The sequence below is a fragment of the Trachypithecus francoisi genome, unplaced genomic scaffold, assembly GCF_009764315.1.
Source record: "Trachypithecus francoisi isolate TF-2019V2 unplaced genomic scaffold, Tfra_2.0 Lachesis_group0, whole genome shotgun sequence".
Lineage (NCBI taxonomy): Eukaryota > Metazoa > Chordata > Mammalia > Primates > Cercopithecidae > Trachypithecus > Trachypithecus francoisi.
The window spans coordinates 186,863,170-186,879,390 of NW_022681453.1; the positions used below are offsets into that span (position 1 = coordinate 186,863,170).

Genomic DNA, 16,221 nt, shown 5'->3' on the forward strand with positions numbered 1-16,221 from the left:
ACAGGGTTTCACCATGTTTCCCAGGCTGGTCTCAAACTCCTGGTCTCAAGTGAGCCTCCTACCTTGGCCTCCCAAAGCGCTGGGATTACAGGCATGAGCCACCACACCAGGCCCATAAGGAACAGTTTCTGAGATGAGGGAGAATGATAGGCAGGCCAGCACCCTTTCTTAGGATATAACGGGGGCCACGCTGTGGTTTCTGATATTTGATGAATTTGAGATTCTGATTTATTTTTGCCTGAGATATCTCATTCTCTGGAATACAAATTCCACATCTATAAAATGATAGGGTTGTATCTGATGGCCTGGGCTTTGTAAACCTTCTGTTCTGAGTTCCATAACTCTATGCTTCTGGGTTCTGTCCCAAGTCCAAGATGATTTGAAAAGAAGAAGAAGGAAAAAAAAGACCTTGCTGAATCAGTACCAGCATCACCTGCTTCAGTCGGGCTGGGAAGTAGGTCAGAACTTGGCAGACATGAGAATGTGGTTGGTTCCAGCTGTGAGCTCTGCCAGGGTCCCCTTTGTAGACACCTGCCTTAGAAAGGGTCTGTGAAAGGGGGGTGCTGACACTCGGAGGTGGGGAAGGGTTATTTTTGGCTGTAGATGCTGCAAGCAAAGAGGGGTGATTGATGAGAGAAGGCGCTACTAGGGGGCAGGGAATGAAAGACTGAAAGAAAGGAGAGGAACAGGCACATATTGGGTACATAACTTGTGTGGAGAAATGGCCAATATTTTTTTACTCCTCCCACACACACTGTAATGTAGGTGGTAGGTGTCATTCTTTGGATTTTTTTTCTTTTGGAGATGAAGTCTCTGTCTGTCACCCAGGCTGGAGTGCAGTGGTGTGATCTCAGCTCACTGTAACCTCTGCCTCCGGGGTTCAAGCAATTCTCCCTGCCTCAGCATCCCAAGTAGCTGGGATTATAGGTGTGTGCCACCATGCCCGGCTAATTTTTGTATTTTTTAGTAGAGATGGAGTTTCACTGTGTTGACCAGGCTAGTCTTGAACTCCTGACCTCATGTAATCTGCCCGCCTCAGCCTCCCAAAGTGCTGGGATTACAGGTGTGAGCCATCATGCCCAGCCCATTCTTTGGCTTTTAATTATGAGGAGATCGAGGCTTGGAGATGTTTAGTTACTTGTCCATGGTTAGGCTGCTGGTAAGTGAGGGAAAAGGAGTCAATGTGGGGTCTGACTCCACATTGCCTCTTCTTTTCATGCTCTAACTGTGCCATGCCCTGTTGTAGGTGCTGGGGATATAGTGGTGAAGGAGGCAGGCAAAGTCCATGTTCTCATAAGTGCTTGCATTCTAGGAGGCAAGACAGACAACAAAGTAAACAGGTGCATATTTCAGAGGTTGACAAGCACTAAGCAGCAGAATATGACAGCAGTAGAAGACAGGAGTGACAGAGTTGCACGTTTTGTTTTTATATCCTAGTCCATAAGATTGTGCACTGAGATGACCTGATCTGGGGAAACCAACAGCTCTAGATTAAGATTCTCGAGGTTAGAATTTAGCCCCGGCCATAATGTGAACCAACTGTGTAAGTTGAGCAAGTCACCTCCCCGTCATTGTTAAAATGAAGGAAAATAATCCCTGTTCTTCCTATTTCACTAGACGATGAAAGAAGATGAAGTGAATAAGTTTGATGTGCAACCATTTTTTTTTTTTTTTTTGTGCAACCATTTTTAAAACCCCAGTTGGGGCCAGGCGTGGTGGCTCACTCCTGTAATCCCAGTACTCTGGGAGGCCGAGGCAGGTGGATCACCTGAGGTCAAGGGTTCGAGACCAGCTTGGCCAACATGGTGAAACCTCATCTCTACTGAAAATACAAAAATTAACTGGGCATGGTATTGCATGCCTGGAATCCCAGCCACTTGAGAGGCAGAGATGTGTGAATCACTTGAACCCACGGCCAAGGTTGCAGTGGACTGAGATTACGCCACTGCACTCTAGCCTGGGTGACAGAGTGAGACTTCGTCTCAAATCAAAAACATTAACAAAAAACCCAGTTGGTTTTAAAAACACAAGGAGCTGTTTTTAACAGTTGGGTTAATTTTTAGAGGATAACTTCTTGTATTTATTTGCTATGCTTTGTGTGCTTGGAGGAAACAACTATTTCTTTGGTTATTTCCTTATCCTTAGAATGAAGACCCCCTTTGCCATCCTTAGGAGAGTTTGGATTTCAGCTGTGGCCATCAGAGGACCATTAAAGGTGTGGAGCTGAGAGCTGGCCTTTAGGTTATGCCGCTGGAAGGGGGTAGGATAGAATGGAGGGGCAGCAGCCAGGGGTCAGGGAGATGGCTTGTCTAACTGTGGAAACTGGAATCAAGTTCAGTCTGACCCTACAGTTTGATTCAGCACGACAGTCAGGTCAGCCAGTGAGCGCTCACTCACTGAAGGTCCACTCTGAGCCAGCTGGTGGCTGAGGAGGGGAGGCATAGGAGACATTGGATCAATTCAGCAGTTGCTACGGGCTGACTGTAGCTGAGTGTTCTGGATGCTGGGGAGTCATGTGCTTCTGGACCTCAAGGAGCATCTTTTCCAGTAGTTAATATCTGTTCTGTTCCCAAAAGCATATAAATCAATGTTGAGTTTCGTAGGCAAGTTATCCATGCAGACAGAGAGATGATATTTAAATATGTATAACACTGTATTGAAAGAACTCTAGGTCTGTCAGAGGGGAACTTTAGTTGCTGGACCTTGGAGAGGTTCAAGGGTTCCTAAGCAGAGGATTGGGAAAATTGGGATGGTGTTAGGACAACTGGGAGCCTCAAAACAAACTGTTTAGCAATGAGTGAGGAAATGTTTGAATATTTTAGCAATCTGTGTTGCTATATCTCTGTGTACTGGTGAATGTCAGTTTCTCATGTGGTTATATACAACTATCTTATAGCGTCTTCAACATAGTACTTGATGTGCACACAAGGCACAGAGGAGGCAGTGATTGGAAAGCCTTCATGGGGTTGGTGATGCTTGAGTTGGGTTTTGTAAGATGAACAGGAGTTTGGTAAAGAACTTTCCAGGAAGAAGAGAGATCATGGGCAAGAACACCAGTGTGTGAAACAGCGCAGGACTTGACTGGACAGTTGAGGGGTTCAGGTCCAAGGGATTTCATGCTCAGGTAATTGTGAGCTCAGTTGTCCCATTAACAGCAGGGAAGAAAGGAGAAAGAGCAGCACATCCATTTAATCTCTCCCACAATGTAGGGGAAACATCAAGATGAGATCATTTTTACTTTTATTTTAAATAATAGCTATCACGTGCCAGCTGTTAGGCAGTGTTCAAACATTGTTTCTAATCTGCCAGTAACTTCATGAAGTAGGAATTTTTATTCTTCACTCATTTTACAGGTTAGGAAATCAAGAACTCGGCATATTTAAGTGACTTGCACAAAGTCACACAACGGCAGGAACAGGGTTTGAGCTCGGTCTCATCTGACTGCAAAGTCTGAACGTTCCACTTTTCCACTGTGTGGCCTCTCTCTCCTGGGAATTTGCAGTGAATGACATCCATGAGAAACAGGGCCGTTTTCTTGCCTAGAAATGTAACTTGTGACAAAAACTGGAGGTATCCGTATCCTCTTCTGCAGAACAAGGACAAGAGTTCTTGCTCCAGGCATTGGCAGTGCTCCGCGAAGACGGGGCCTCAGACCTCCTGCTTTCCAGCACCTTCAGCAAGACCATTCTTGGGGAGATGATATTTCTGTTGGTCTTCTTTGCTGCCCCTGAGACTTTGACTTGATTTTTACTCTTGTGAAACAGCCTCCTGATGGTGATAGAAAGAATAGGCTGACCACATGGACACTTCGTATTTATGGTGTTGTGACAGGGCTTTCTTAGAGGAAATCAATAACATGTTCCTGGTTGAGATTTGGCCTATCCTATAACTTGACTTTAAAGAGAGAGTGTGCTGATTATGCTGAAGATAGCGTGTCAGTTTGTGTGTCTTTCATGTTTATTACTGTACATGAAAAAGTTGGCATTCTGGTACCTACCCTCCCTCAACCATTACAACAAGGAAAACAAAATCCACTGAGAGGCAACATAGCGTGGTGATGAAGAACATGGGCCATGAGCTAGATTCCCTAGATTCAGTTCCCAGCTCTGCTGCTGTCTAGATCTGTGTCTGTGTCTCAGTTTCCTTATCTGTAAAATGGGAATGATGATAATTGTAGCTACCGTACAAGGTTTTTGGAAAGGTTAAATGAGTTAATATTTCTAGAGTATGTAAAAAATTGCCTGGCATACAACAAGTGCCATGTAAGTGTTCATTAAGTGATGACAACAACAAAATTTTATGAACTAGCCCTGCTTTCCACTGGTCCTTACAAGACATGATATTTGCACAAGTCTGAGCTCTGTTGTGTGTGGTCACTGAACATGTCACTCTTCAGTGACATGTTCACATGTGTGGTCTGGTGGACACTAGTTTTGATGACTGCTTTGCCGTAAGAACTTCGCCGGCTATGGAAAATGTGTGGTTGAGAAATAGCAAGTGGAATGTTCTTTTTTTTTTTTTTTTTTTCTGCTAATAGGGTCGAGTTTGGGTTAAAAGGCATTTGCAGCTGAGTTTATCTATTTTTAAATTTTTCCTGGAGTTACACTGTGCAACCTATGCGTCCATAGTTTTATCTGGCTGGATTAGTCAGCGGGTAGTTTTTAATTTGACTTAAAAAATTGAGGGTCACACAAACGGAACCAGCAAAAGATTTGGATTCTGATGAACAAGGTTTAAGGCTCAGCTCTGCCACTGACGTGTTATGTTACATGGGTGAGTCCCCACTCACCACCTTTGGTCCTTTAGGTACTCCTCTGGTTCTCATGGTTTCTTCCCTGATAAAATTAGGGTGCTGAATGGTCAGATGAGCTCCGTCTTCTCTGTTGGTGAGTGGCCCTGATTCCCGGTCAGTTAGCCATGGGCTATAGAAGGAAGATTTTTTATGAAGTATATTGATGGTGAATTTAGACAGTAAAAGAATCCAATTGATCATCTCAATTTTTTCCTCTCTACTTAGTAATTGTGCTGATAAGAAGTCCTCATTTCAGCTTTACACCTTTTCTAATTTCCCAGATATTTCTGTGTATCACCAGAAAGCAGAATGGAACCAAGTAGTTATTACCACTCAGCTCTTAGAAGTTGTTTGGGCTGGAGAAATGTTTTCATTATTAGGCTGTGAGTGGTGTCAGTCCCATACAGGACACTTTCTGGGTCCTCTCTCTAGAGAGGCAAGTGAGCCTCTACCATACCATCTCCCAGGCTCACTCCATCCTGCCCAATCTGTTTACATCTCTACTTTGTAGGCAAGCTTTATCCGGTTCTACAAACCTCAGTGTGATGACTCAGGGAAAACATAGTTCCTTTTTCCTAGGAAAATAAGGTTGACTACAACTTCTATAGTTCTTGAGGGAAGAAGGGAAGTATAATGATGTTGGAAGTCAAAGTATTGACATTAAGATAGCCAAGTGGAGTTTTATGTATGTGTGTGTGTATGCATGTAGACATGATTGACATTTATAAGTTCGTATAACATACATTTATGATAGAGAGGTACCTGTGAATCCTGCCTTACTTTTGTGTAGTTTGTTAGCGTTTTCACCGTTTCATTTACAATGAGCCTATGAGATTTGCAGAGTTTATTTATATACCCGTTTATGGTAGAAAACACTGAGGTTCATTCAGAGGAGTAAAGTGGCTTGCTTGAGATCTGTGAGTGGTAGTCTTCTGACGAGTGTTTCAGAGTTGTTTTGACCTAAGAAAGTTAGAGGCTGGGCCGGATGTGGTGGCTCATGCCTGTAATCCCAGCACTTTGGGAGGCCAAGGCAGGTGGATCACCTGAGGTCAGGAGTTCAAGACCAGCCTGGCCAACATGGTGAAAGCCCATCTCTACTAAAAATACAAAAATTAGCCGGGTGTGGTGGCTTGTGGCTATAATCCCAGCTACTCAGGAGACTGAGGCAGGAGAATTGCTTGAACCTGGGAGGTGGAGGTTGCAATAAGCCGAGATCGTGCCATTGCACTCCAGCCTGGGCGACAAGAGCGAGACTCTATCTTTAAAAAAAAAAAAAAAAAAAAAGAAAAAAGAAAAAAGAAAGAGGCTGACAAAATTTGTGATTTTTGAAGCAACAGAGGAAATTTAGAAGGAATGAAACTTATGCCTTAATATTAAGTTATGCCAAGGCTCTACTCATAATATAACCCAAGCCTAGAAACTTAAAGTACTGTACAGTTGATAAAGAGAACAAAGCTATAGAGAGTTTACTGAATTTCTTTTTGTCATATTATTAGAAGAAAATACACAGCATGCCAGCTACCATTTTGAGCCCTGATTCAGCAAAGTTAAATTAGAATGACATATGGCAGTTTAGCATTTAAAATGTGGCTACTTTGAACTGAGATGTGCCATTAAGTATGACATACCAGATTTCAAAGGCTTAGTATAAAAAGTAATATATAATATCTTATTAATAAATTATATGATGTTCATTACTTCTTGGAATGATAATATTTTGGATATATTGAGTTAAATTAAAATGAATTTCTCCTATGATTTCTTGCTTTTTAAAAAAGTGGCTGCAGGAAATTAACAATTTCATATGTGGCTTGCATCCTATTCCTTTTGGACGGCACTATTCTAGTTTGTGTCTAGTAGAGGAAGTAAGATTTATACAGACATGGTTTTCTGAAAGCATGGCATCTCGCTTCTTTACTCCTCTGCCTTTATATTTGTGTCTACTGCCTCACCTTCTTTCGGCTTCTTAACCCATTTTGGTCTGATGGAAGTTGTTCTTGTGCGGGTCTAGGGGGCTCAGATGTGTTCCTTTTTAGCAGTGCTCTTACTTGGCTTTGGTGGTGCTGTTTCTGTTGATCACTCCCGCTGTCTCTGGATGTTTTGTTATTCTTTTACCTCCCTGGCCTTTCCTTGGGATTTCTTTACAGACTCTTGCTCTCTCTTGCGTCCTATAAATATAGGCATTGCAGAGCTTTGTCTCATGACTGCTAGGTGTTTATCTCCAGTTTGGAACTCCTGAACTTCAGGTCCACACTCCTACATGCCTTCTGGACACTCCAGTTGGAAATCCCAAAGTTGTGTGGGACTCACTGTGTATTCTGGCATTGTTAGCTTGGTGAGTGACATTGCCCAATCCTGGAAACTGGGACTCATTCCGGATGGCCTCCTCTGTGTCCCTCACTCTTGCCTCTGACTGTCCTCAGTCTTACTGAGTCAACCACGGTAACACGTCCTGCCCACCTCCCTCCTCCCTCTACCTTTGGAGCCTGTCCTCCATTTAGGCCCTCAGCATCTCTCTCCTGAAGTGCTTCAGCAGTCTCAGCTGGCCTTCTTTTTCTATTCTTACCCTCATCCATCCTATTCTCTCTTTTCTTCCTGAGTGATATTCCAAAAATGCAAATCTGTTCATGCTTTGTCCTGTTTTTAAAATCCTTCAATGCTTTCCTCATTCAGGGTAAATTCAGAATCCTTTGCATGAACTAAAGGGCAGGCATGGAAAGAGGCAGGCAGTGATTTGACCCCTGTCTCTTTCCGTCCTCTTCTCACTAATCTCTGAGATGATCTTGTGCTCTGGGAATATACCCAGGATTTTCTGTAGCTCCCGTGACCTCACATATGGTGTTCCCTTGTCTGAAACACCACTGCCCACTCTATCAGTCCTTTCAAGATTTTGCTCTGATACCGCCTCTGCTTGGAATACGCCTCTGACCGCTATTGTCTCTGCTTCCTCCATTTGAGGCCATTTGTTGAACTGGGCTGCATTTCCTTGAGGACAAGGGTAATTCTTTTCATTTCTGTATCTTCAAGTCAAAAATAGGTGTGCAGGTGATATTTGTTGAACAAATAAATGCCGAATAATAAATTGTGTAGATTTACACAATTGTGGGAGTTGAGGTAAAAATTCTAGCCAGGCAGGGATGGGAGCATAGAGGGTCCAAGGAATGGTGACATTTACGACTGGCTTTCCATTCTGGTGGTATTGGGTGGGACAGTACAGAGGAGACCCCTATGGTCATGGTTATTGTGCCGTGTTCTGCAGGACTGAAGGATAATGAATAGGCCTATTCCCTGCTCAATACCATCACCACCAGAGTAGAATAAGGATGGTAATCTCAGGAGTCCATTTGGGCTAGTGTCTGTCATTTGCTGGGTTATATAACTCAGCAGAGCTTTATTTCCCCTGTACACAGCTGGCATGGCAGGCAGGCACTCCGATCCTTGCTTGTGAGCTGCCTTGGAGGAAGCGAGTGCAGAATGGTTGCCTGCGTTTTCATCTTTACTTCTCCTTCACAGCCGCCTTTCTGTATAGCATAGAGGTGACCTCAGCACTAGAGACAGGAAAGAGCACAATGAGTCATCTCAGGCCCTAATGAGGTGCATGAGGGACCCTACTTAAGAGTGAGGGTCAGGTGAGGTCGTGCTATGCCTGGGGTGAGTTTTGCCTTGGGGCTCCAGGCAGCACTGGAGCAGAGCTGAGCTAATTTTACCCACAGGAGCTGACTGTGCCGAAGGGCAGGGCTTATGACATTGGCCTTATCATCCTGTGATACCCAGAAAGCTCCCAAGGTGCAACCCCGTTATGTCTGGGCTGTTTTTGCCCCTTCTAGTTAAATACATTTTTCCATTAGGCGTGCATATCGAAAAGCAGGATGCTGAGGTGCAAAGAGCTTTGGATTTGGGTGGAAGGCCACGGAGTTAGATTTGGATCTCGCCCCTACCTTTGACCTTGCACAAGTTACATAATTTGAGTCTCAGTTTCCTCATTTGTAAAACCTCATTTGTATACCTGTGTCCTAAGATTGCTTCTCGGTTTATACACTTGGTGATACGCAGCAGGCGATTGCTATGTGCCAGTCACTGTTCTAGCTGCTTTATTCATGTTGTTTCACTTAATCCTCTAAAGAAACCTATGAGGATGGTGTTATTGTTATCCCTGTTTATAAATAGGGAAACAAATGCACAGGGAGCTTAGATAAGTTGCCCTGGGCCACCAGCCAGTGACAGAGCTGAACTCAGGCCAGTGGCTCCAGGGACCACACTCCTAAACACTATACCTTATTGTTTTGAAATGATAGAAGCTTTGCTTGGTATATAGCACAGGCTTAATGTTTTCTAACTACCTGCTATGTATAAGGGCCTGGGCTTGATGCTGGGTAGCAGAGCAATATGGCTGTTGTGCTCTTCTGTAGACTTGAATCACATTTGCAGATGGAAGCCCTGGGTCAGCTGAAGGGTACGGTGGATAGACTTTGGTATTTGATGCTGTAGACACTGGGTGGAGTGCTCCTCACACATCCTCTCATCTCATCCTCATAACTTCTTCAATAGTCAGGCATTAGCATGCCCGTCTTACAGATGAGGTAGTAGAGAGGGTAGCATCACCTCCTCACATTTACTTGGTAGACAGAGCTTACTGGGGTTGTTTGGTCTCATGTTTACGTTGATTCATTTGCTTTCCCCACGAACTATGCAGTGTCTCAGAGCTATTATTGTTGCAGAACTTGCCCCTGTCCTTCTGCCCACCCCTGACAACCCTAGAGAAACTGGTGTCCATGAAAAACGTGGGTCACCAGATGAGAAAGGCACATCTGCATGGTCAGAGCAGGCACCAGGTGAAGGTAAAAGAAAGGGCTGGGCTTTGTTCCAATCGTTGATTACTGTGTAGCAAATTACCCCTAAACTCAGTGGTCTATAACAATCGTTGAGTATGCTCATGGGTTACCTGGATCAGGAACTCGGACAGAGCGAAGGGGGAATGACACCTCAGTGCTCCACCATGCCTGGGACCTCAGCTGGAAGACTCGAAGGCTGGGTGCTAGAGGTATATGGTTGCTCACTCACTCACATGACATCTGAGACGTTAACCAGGGCTGTTGGTCAGGATGTCTACGTGGGGTCTTTCCATGTGGCCTGCACTTCCTCACAGCCTGGTGGCTGCTTCCAAAAGGCAAGCCTTGAGAGGAAGGGAGAGAGGGAGAAAGACAGAGAGCAAGTGAGCACTAGCAGGTGCGGAAAGAAGCTGTAGATGCATCATCTCGCTATACTTTATTGGTTGGAGTAGTCCCCAACTCACTTAAATTCAAGGTGAGAGGCAATCGACTTTACGTCTTGGTGGGGTGGCTGAGTTCTGGAAGAGCATGTGGGACTGGAAAATTTGCTGGAGCCATTGTTGGAAAACGCAATGGAGGCTCCTTTTGGCCAAAAAGGAGGAACAGACATCTCTCTGGAGCCGCACAGAGGTAGAGCCACTAGGTATGCAGCAGGCACACCTGTATGGTGCTGAGTATTCACTGGCAAGTCAGGAAAACAAAGGTCAAGCCAGGAATCCTCAGGAAAGGATCAGCAGTTACGCTACAACCATGCTTCATTGTATACGAATTAGCGTTTATATTGTCCATAAACTAGTTTGTGTAACTCTGATTCGCTAATTAGATCTACTGCTTATGTAACTTTGGAGTTCTAGGTCTATTTGGATTTTTTTTTTTTTTTTTTTTTTAGATGGGGTTTTGCTGTTGCCTAGAGTGGAGTTCAATGGCAGGATCTTGGCTCACTGCAACCTCCCCGTCCTAGGTTCAAGACATTCTCCTGCCTCAGCCTCCCAAGTAGCTGGGACTATAGGTGCACACCAACATGCCCAACTAATTTTTGTATTTTTAGTAGAGATGGGGTTTCACCATGTTGGCCAGGCTGGTCTCGAACTCCTGACCTCAGGTGATCCACCCACCTTGGCCTCCCAAAGTGCTGGGATTGCAGGCGTAAGCCACTGCGCCTGACCCTATTTGACTTCTTATACTGAAGTGAAATATTTTTTGTTCCTTCACAGAGGCAAGGGAGAAGCTTTTAGATATAGACAGACATAGGTCTTAGCCAAATAAATAAATAGAAGAATGAGTGATCAGTTTAGTTTATCTATTTTTTTTTCCCCCCTGCATCTAACAAAGTTCAGGAAAGACATTCTGTGTAATTTAACAGGAAAGAGATGATAACAAAATTGTTGAAAAGACTGATGTGGGATGCAGACTACATCTGGAGCTACTGGAGTTAAGAATTTTTTTTTTTTTTTTTTCTGAGACAGAGTTTCACTCTTGTTGCCCAGGCTGGAGTGCAGTGGTGCGATCTTGGCTCACCACAATTTCTGCCTCCCAGGTTCAAGTGATTCTCCTGTCTCAGCCTCCCGAGTAGCTGGGATTACAGGTGCGTGCCACCATGCCCCACTAAGTTTTGTATTTTTAGTAGAGATGGGGTTTTATCATATTGGTCAGGCTGGTTAGCCACAATCCAGGGATAAGGAAGATGTGATTAGGAAGCCACTGCTGAGGCCTCAGAAACTTCTCTCAATGTCTTAATAGTTAGTGATGGGGCATTGGATTGGCATATGGAGTGTCCTTTTGCCCTTCATGATTTCCTGGTGTTGCTTGCCAGTAGAAATAGTAGCAGGAAGATTCAGCTTCACTTCCACCTTCCAGATCTCACACAAGGAAATGTTACTGGTGGAATCTAATTCACTAGCTTTGAGGAAGTATGGGGAATGTAATTTTTAAGTCTGCTTCTGTGATGCAGAAAGGTACTCTAGCTGGTGGCAACAGGCTCTGATTGAGCAGCCGACAGAATATATCTACCCCCAACTTATCCATCTAAAATCCCCAGGAGTTATTGTTCTGAAATACTTAATATTTATAATTAATTATAACACTGTAATATAATTACACTATGAAATTATGTTTAATATTTGTTTATCTATGTAAAATACATAAACTTAATATAATTAATACCCTGAAAAAACAGGCTAGTTGCCCACTTTCAGTTTCTGAACTGAGTTCTTATTTTGGACGACAGCGGTTGATTTGTAATTTTCCAGTTCCGTTTAATCTCCTCCTGGGAGTCATGCCCCAGGACAGTTGTCTTGTTTACAAAACTTGTTCACAAACGTTTATTAAACACTTACTACGGACCTGTCCCTGAGCTGGATTTGGCAGTGTGGGGAGAGAGAAGTCAAGGATTCTTCCACTGGGAGCCAGTACTGGGAAGGAGAATAAGTCAGGTGCACAGTTGGAACAGGGTAAGGAAGATGTTGATCAATGCCCTAAATAGCAGGCTCAGCAAATCCAGGGAAGAGAGATTATTCTGACTGGGCTGGGAGCAGGGAGTGTCACATAGTCTGTGATCCAGTGATTCTCTTTTGGGAGTAGTACCATCTCATTATGGGGCATTTAAAAACGTGACGGATGCCGGGCGTGGTGGCTCATGCCTGTCATCCTAGCACTTTGGGTGGTTAAGGCGGGTGGATCACTTGAATTCAGGAGTTCGAGACCAGCCTGGCCAACATGGCAAAACCTCATCTCTACTGAAAATACAAAAATTAGCCGGAGTGGTGGCTCATGCCTGTAATTCCAGCTACTCGGGAGGCTGAGGCAGGAGAGTGGCCTGAACCCAAGAAGTGGATGTTGCAGTGAGGTGAGAGCATACCACTGTACTCCAGCCTGGGTGACAGAGTGAGATTCCATCTCAATAAAATAAAAGCATAATGGGGTGTTTTCTGTTGTCCCAATGACTGGAGGTCAGGATGCCATTGGCATTTAGTGGTTGGGGCCAGGGAAGCTAGATGTCCTTTAATACATGAAGACACCACAGATAAATAACTGTCTTTCTCCAAAAGGTCATCTCATTCCTGTAAAACTACCAGTGTACTTGATGATGTGTAGGACGTGGATATTTGGTGTTGGGGTGGAAGGATAGCAGGTCAAGCAGAGGGGACAAGGTGAGCCAAGGTTTAGTTTGAATAAAGCAAAGAATGTATGTTGAGTGGCAATGGGAGAAAGTTTACGGTGGCAATAGAAGCTTCAGTCCCAGTTATGGAGAACCTGGAGCTATGAGATTAAGCACTTGGACTTCCCCTGTTGCCATTGGGAAGCCATTTAAGATATTGGAGCAGGTCCTTGAGAGCAGAAACGTAGCTTCGTCTTGACACCATGCACCGTGTAAACATCGATAGTGCTTTTTGAATGAATGAATGCCTCAAACTGTAGTTTACAGGAGTTAGACGAGTGAGTACTTGAGTTTTGCCAGATTTAGGATTCTGTGGTTCTGGGAGGGCCCTGACAGCCAGCATTGGACTTTTAGAGAATACATGGAAAGGGCACAGTGGCCTGCCACACAGATACTATCTCCATATCCAAGCAAGAGTTGTGGTCAGGCAGCAGCAGTACTTGCTGACACCGAAGAGAGATGTGAAAAAGAGAGATTATTCCGTGGACTCTTGTGTGAGGCCCATAAGCCATGAGGCATGTAGGGAGCAGACTGTTGTCTGCATCAATGCTCTTGCGTCTTAAGCTTTTAAAAAATTGCCATTCAAACCAGCAATTTGCTGACAAGGTTCACGTGCTGTGATCATGACTGCAGTTGTTCCTGGAGTGGCTTGCTTGTCTGCCTGGGGATGGCAGCCGCGTGCGTTCCTTGTGCTGTCCTGCAGGGTCGCGGTGCTTTCTGATATTCACGTTGGTCCCTTTTCCTTCTTTTTGGATGTGCTTTCGAGGTTGGGAGGGAAGCTCAGGGATGGAGCAGACTAAACATGTGTGAGATGTTACCTTGTTCGTTCCTCATGAAGGTTTCATTTCTGAAGCCTTTCCTTGGGAGGGAAAAGGGTGTGTAGATGTATGAGGTGACTCTAGAACCCTCGTTTTATGGATGAAGAAACTGTGATTCACAGAGGGAAAGTGATTTGTCCAGTGTCATTTGGTGAGTTGGCTGTGGAGCCAGCCCTCCTATACTTTTTATTGCAGGGTTTATTTTATGTATATTTGCTGGCAAAAAGAAGGAAAGAAAAACAATTTATATATATTTTATTTATAATAAAAATATTTATTATAATTATATAATAAATTATAATAAAAATATTTGTTTTAAATAAAAATATAAAGTATTATATATTATAATCATATATAATATAATTATGTTATAATTAAATTTTACATAATTTTATAAATTATATATCATATAATATATAATTGTAGTAAATTATTAAACAACATAATACAATTTATTTTATATTAATATAGTATATATTATAATATAATTTCATTATAATAAAATATAAAAATATTAAAGGATGTATTTTATATTTACATATATTTAAATATATGTATATTTAAATACATGCATATATTTAAATACATATACATATCAAATATGTATATATATTTTTTCTCTTTCTTGTAGAGACAAGATCTTGCTATGTTGCCCAGGCTGGTCTCGAACTCCTAGGCTCAAGCAGTCCTTCTGCCTTGGCCTCCCAAGGTGCTGGGACTACAGGCGTGAGCCACTATGCTTGGCCTTATAGCAGGGTTTAAATTACACCCATTTTGGGGGAAGAGAGAGCAGTGTGCACAGGCTTTGGTGCCAAAGGCTTGCACATGGTTACTGGCTCAGCCACTTACTATAAAATTTGTAAAATAGGCATCATGAACATATCTGATAGTAAGCATTTTAAAAAGAGGAGATATGTGAGAAGTTTTGTGGACTACAAAGAACTACAGACATCTTCCTTTTTATCTTGATGTGGATGTTTATGCACTGGGAATTGGTGGGGCCATCTTTAGAGAAGCGGTGGGCCAGTGAAGACATTCCTGACCATACCCCAATCACAAAACACTCCCAAGGGGCCCACTTCCCCACTGTACAGTCAAGAGATTCTGCACTCAGATTTGGAGGCACAGCACAAGGTGGGGAAAGCATGAGCCAAGTTTTGAGTCCTGTGGAATTGAGGGTGTGCGCTCTTGCCTGGGACCAGGGGTTCTTCTAGCAATATAAAGGGAGATGTGGCTAAACACATAGATTAGGCTCATCCTGGAGGTCTTGAGGCTGGCCTGAGGGTGAGTAGATACTGTCATTTGTGTTGTTTAGAAAACTGGGGAGGAGTCAACTGGGAAAATCTCAACGAAATGCATCTTTAGGATGTGCCGGGAATCTTGGCAGTAACTCAGGTGGGCAACAGGGAATCTTGCAATTGGAGTAGGGGTGATTCGTACATTTTGGGCATGTTCTAAGTAACTTTTTGCAGTGCTTCAACTTTTGCTTGAGCTTATAATAAAAACGGCAATATTTTTTATAGTCGTAGAGCTATATGAAGTATTTTTACACCTGTTGGCTTTGTTCGTACAACATCATAGTGAGGGGGAAGGTAGGATTGTTGTTGTTCCTGTTTTACAGACAAGGGAATTGAGGCTCGGAGAGCAGATGGGACTTCTCTGGCCACTTGGCTGGTTGCTGTGGAAGTCAGGAGTGAGGATGCCATGTCTCACACTTCTTCCTGTGCCAATGACCTGGAGCAGTGTTTTTCTCAAACTCACATTTCTTTATCCTCCACTGTCTTGGGTGTCACTCTTGGAAGTGTAAGATGGTCGTGAGTTTCAAAGATTTCAGAGATAAGCTGTTAAGATTTTCAAAGATGAGCTATAGAGAATTTGGGACATAAAATGTGTTTCATCCAGTAACTCTTGCTTGCTGTCATGTTGTTGGTTCAAATTGAACATGTTGATAAGTGCCAGGGAGGAAAGGAACGAGTTCCTGCTACTTATTGAGCACCTTTTCTTTTTTTTCGCCCTGAACTCAGGACTGCCTGCTTTTCCATTTGAGGATTTAGAAACATTTACGGATGGAGTGATTGTAATATTGTAGCATTCTGTCAACTAGTTTGTTAGCTAATTCTCATAAAAGCCTTAGTAGGTAAACAATATTATTTTCTATTTTACAGATGAGAAAACTGAGGTTTAGAGAGATGAAATAACTTGCTTATAAGTTGCTTAAGAAAACACAGGTACTAAATAGATTATAATCTTTTTTTTTTTTTTGAGGCAAAGTCTTGCTCTGTCACCCAGGCTGGAGTATAATGGTGCAATCTTGGCTCACTGCAACCTCTGCCCCCCAGGTTCAAGCGATTCTCCTGCTTCAGCCTCCCAAGTAGCTGGGATTACAGGCGGGCACCACCACGCCTGGCTAATTTTTGTGTTTTTGGTAGAGACGAGGTTTCACCATGTTGGCCAGGCTGGTCTTGAACTCCTGACCTTAAGTGATCCACCCGCCTCGGCCTCCCAAAGTGCTGCGATTACAGGCCTGAGCCACTGCACCCGGCTGTAAGTAGAGTATAATGTAAGTTATCTAATTTGAGACTTCTTTCTTCCTTGCTGCTCCCCATCTACACCATGTATTGCCTG

At 43.4% G+C, this 16,221-nt stretch overlaps 1 protein-coding gene across 6 annotated transcripts in view; it reads left to right on the forward strand.

Moving 5' to 3' along the window:
• Nucleotides 1–16,221, forward strand: part of LPP (LIM domain containing preferred translocation partner in lipoma) — a 731,638-nt gene that overhangs the window by 36,732 nt on the left and 678,685 nt on the right. The window contains exon 1 of one of the 6 annotated variants that reach the window (XM_033213036.1): nt 16,084–16,140. The exons of the other annotated variants lie outside the window; for them this stretch is intronic. The gene's annotated coding sequence lies outside the window, so the exon portion shown is untranslated. Of the gene's footprint in view, nt 1–16,083; nt 16,141–16,221 lie in introns of those variants that run through there. 6 annotated transcript variants of the gene reach the window in all.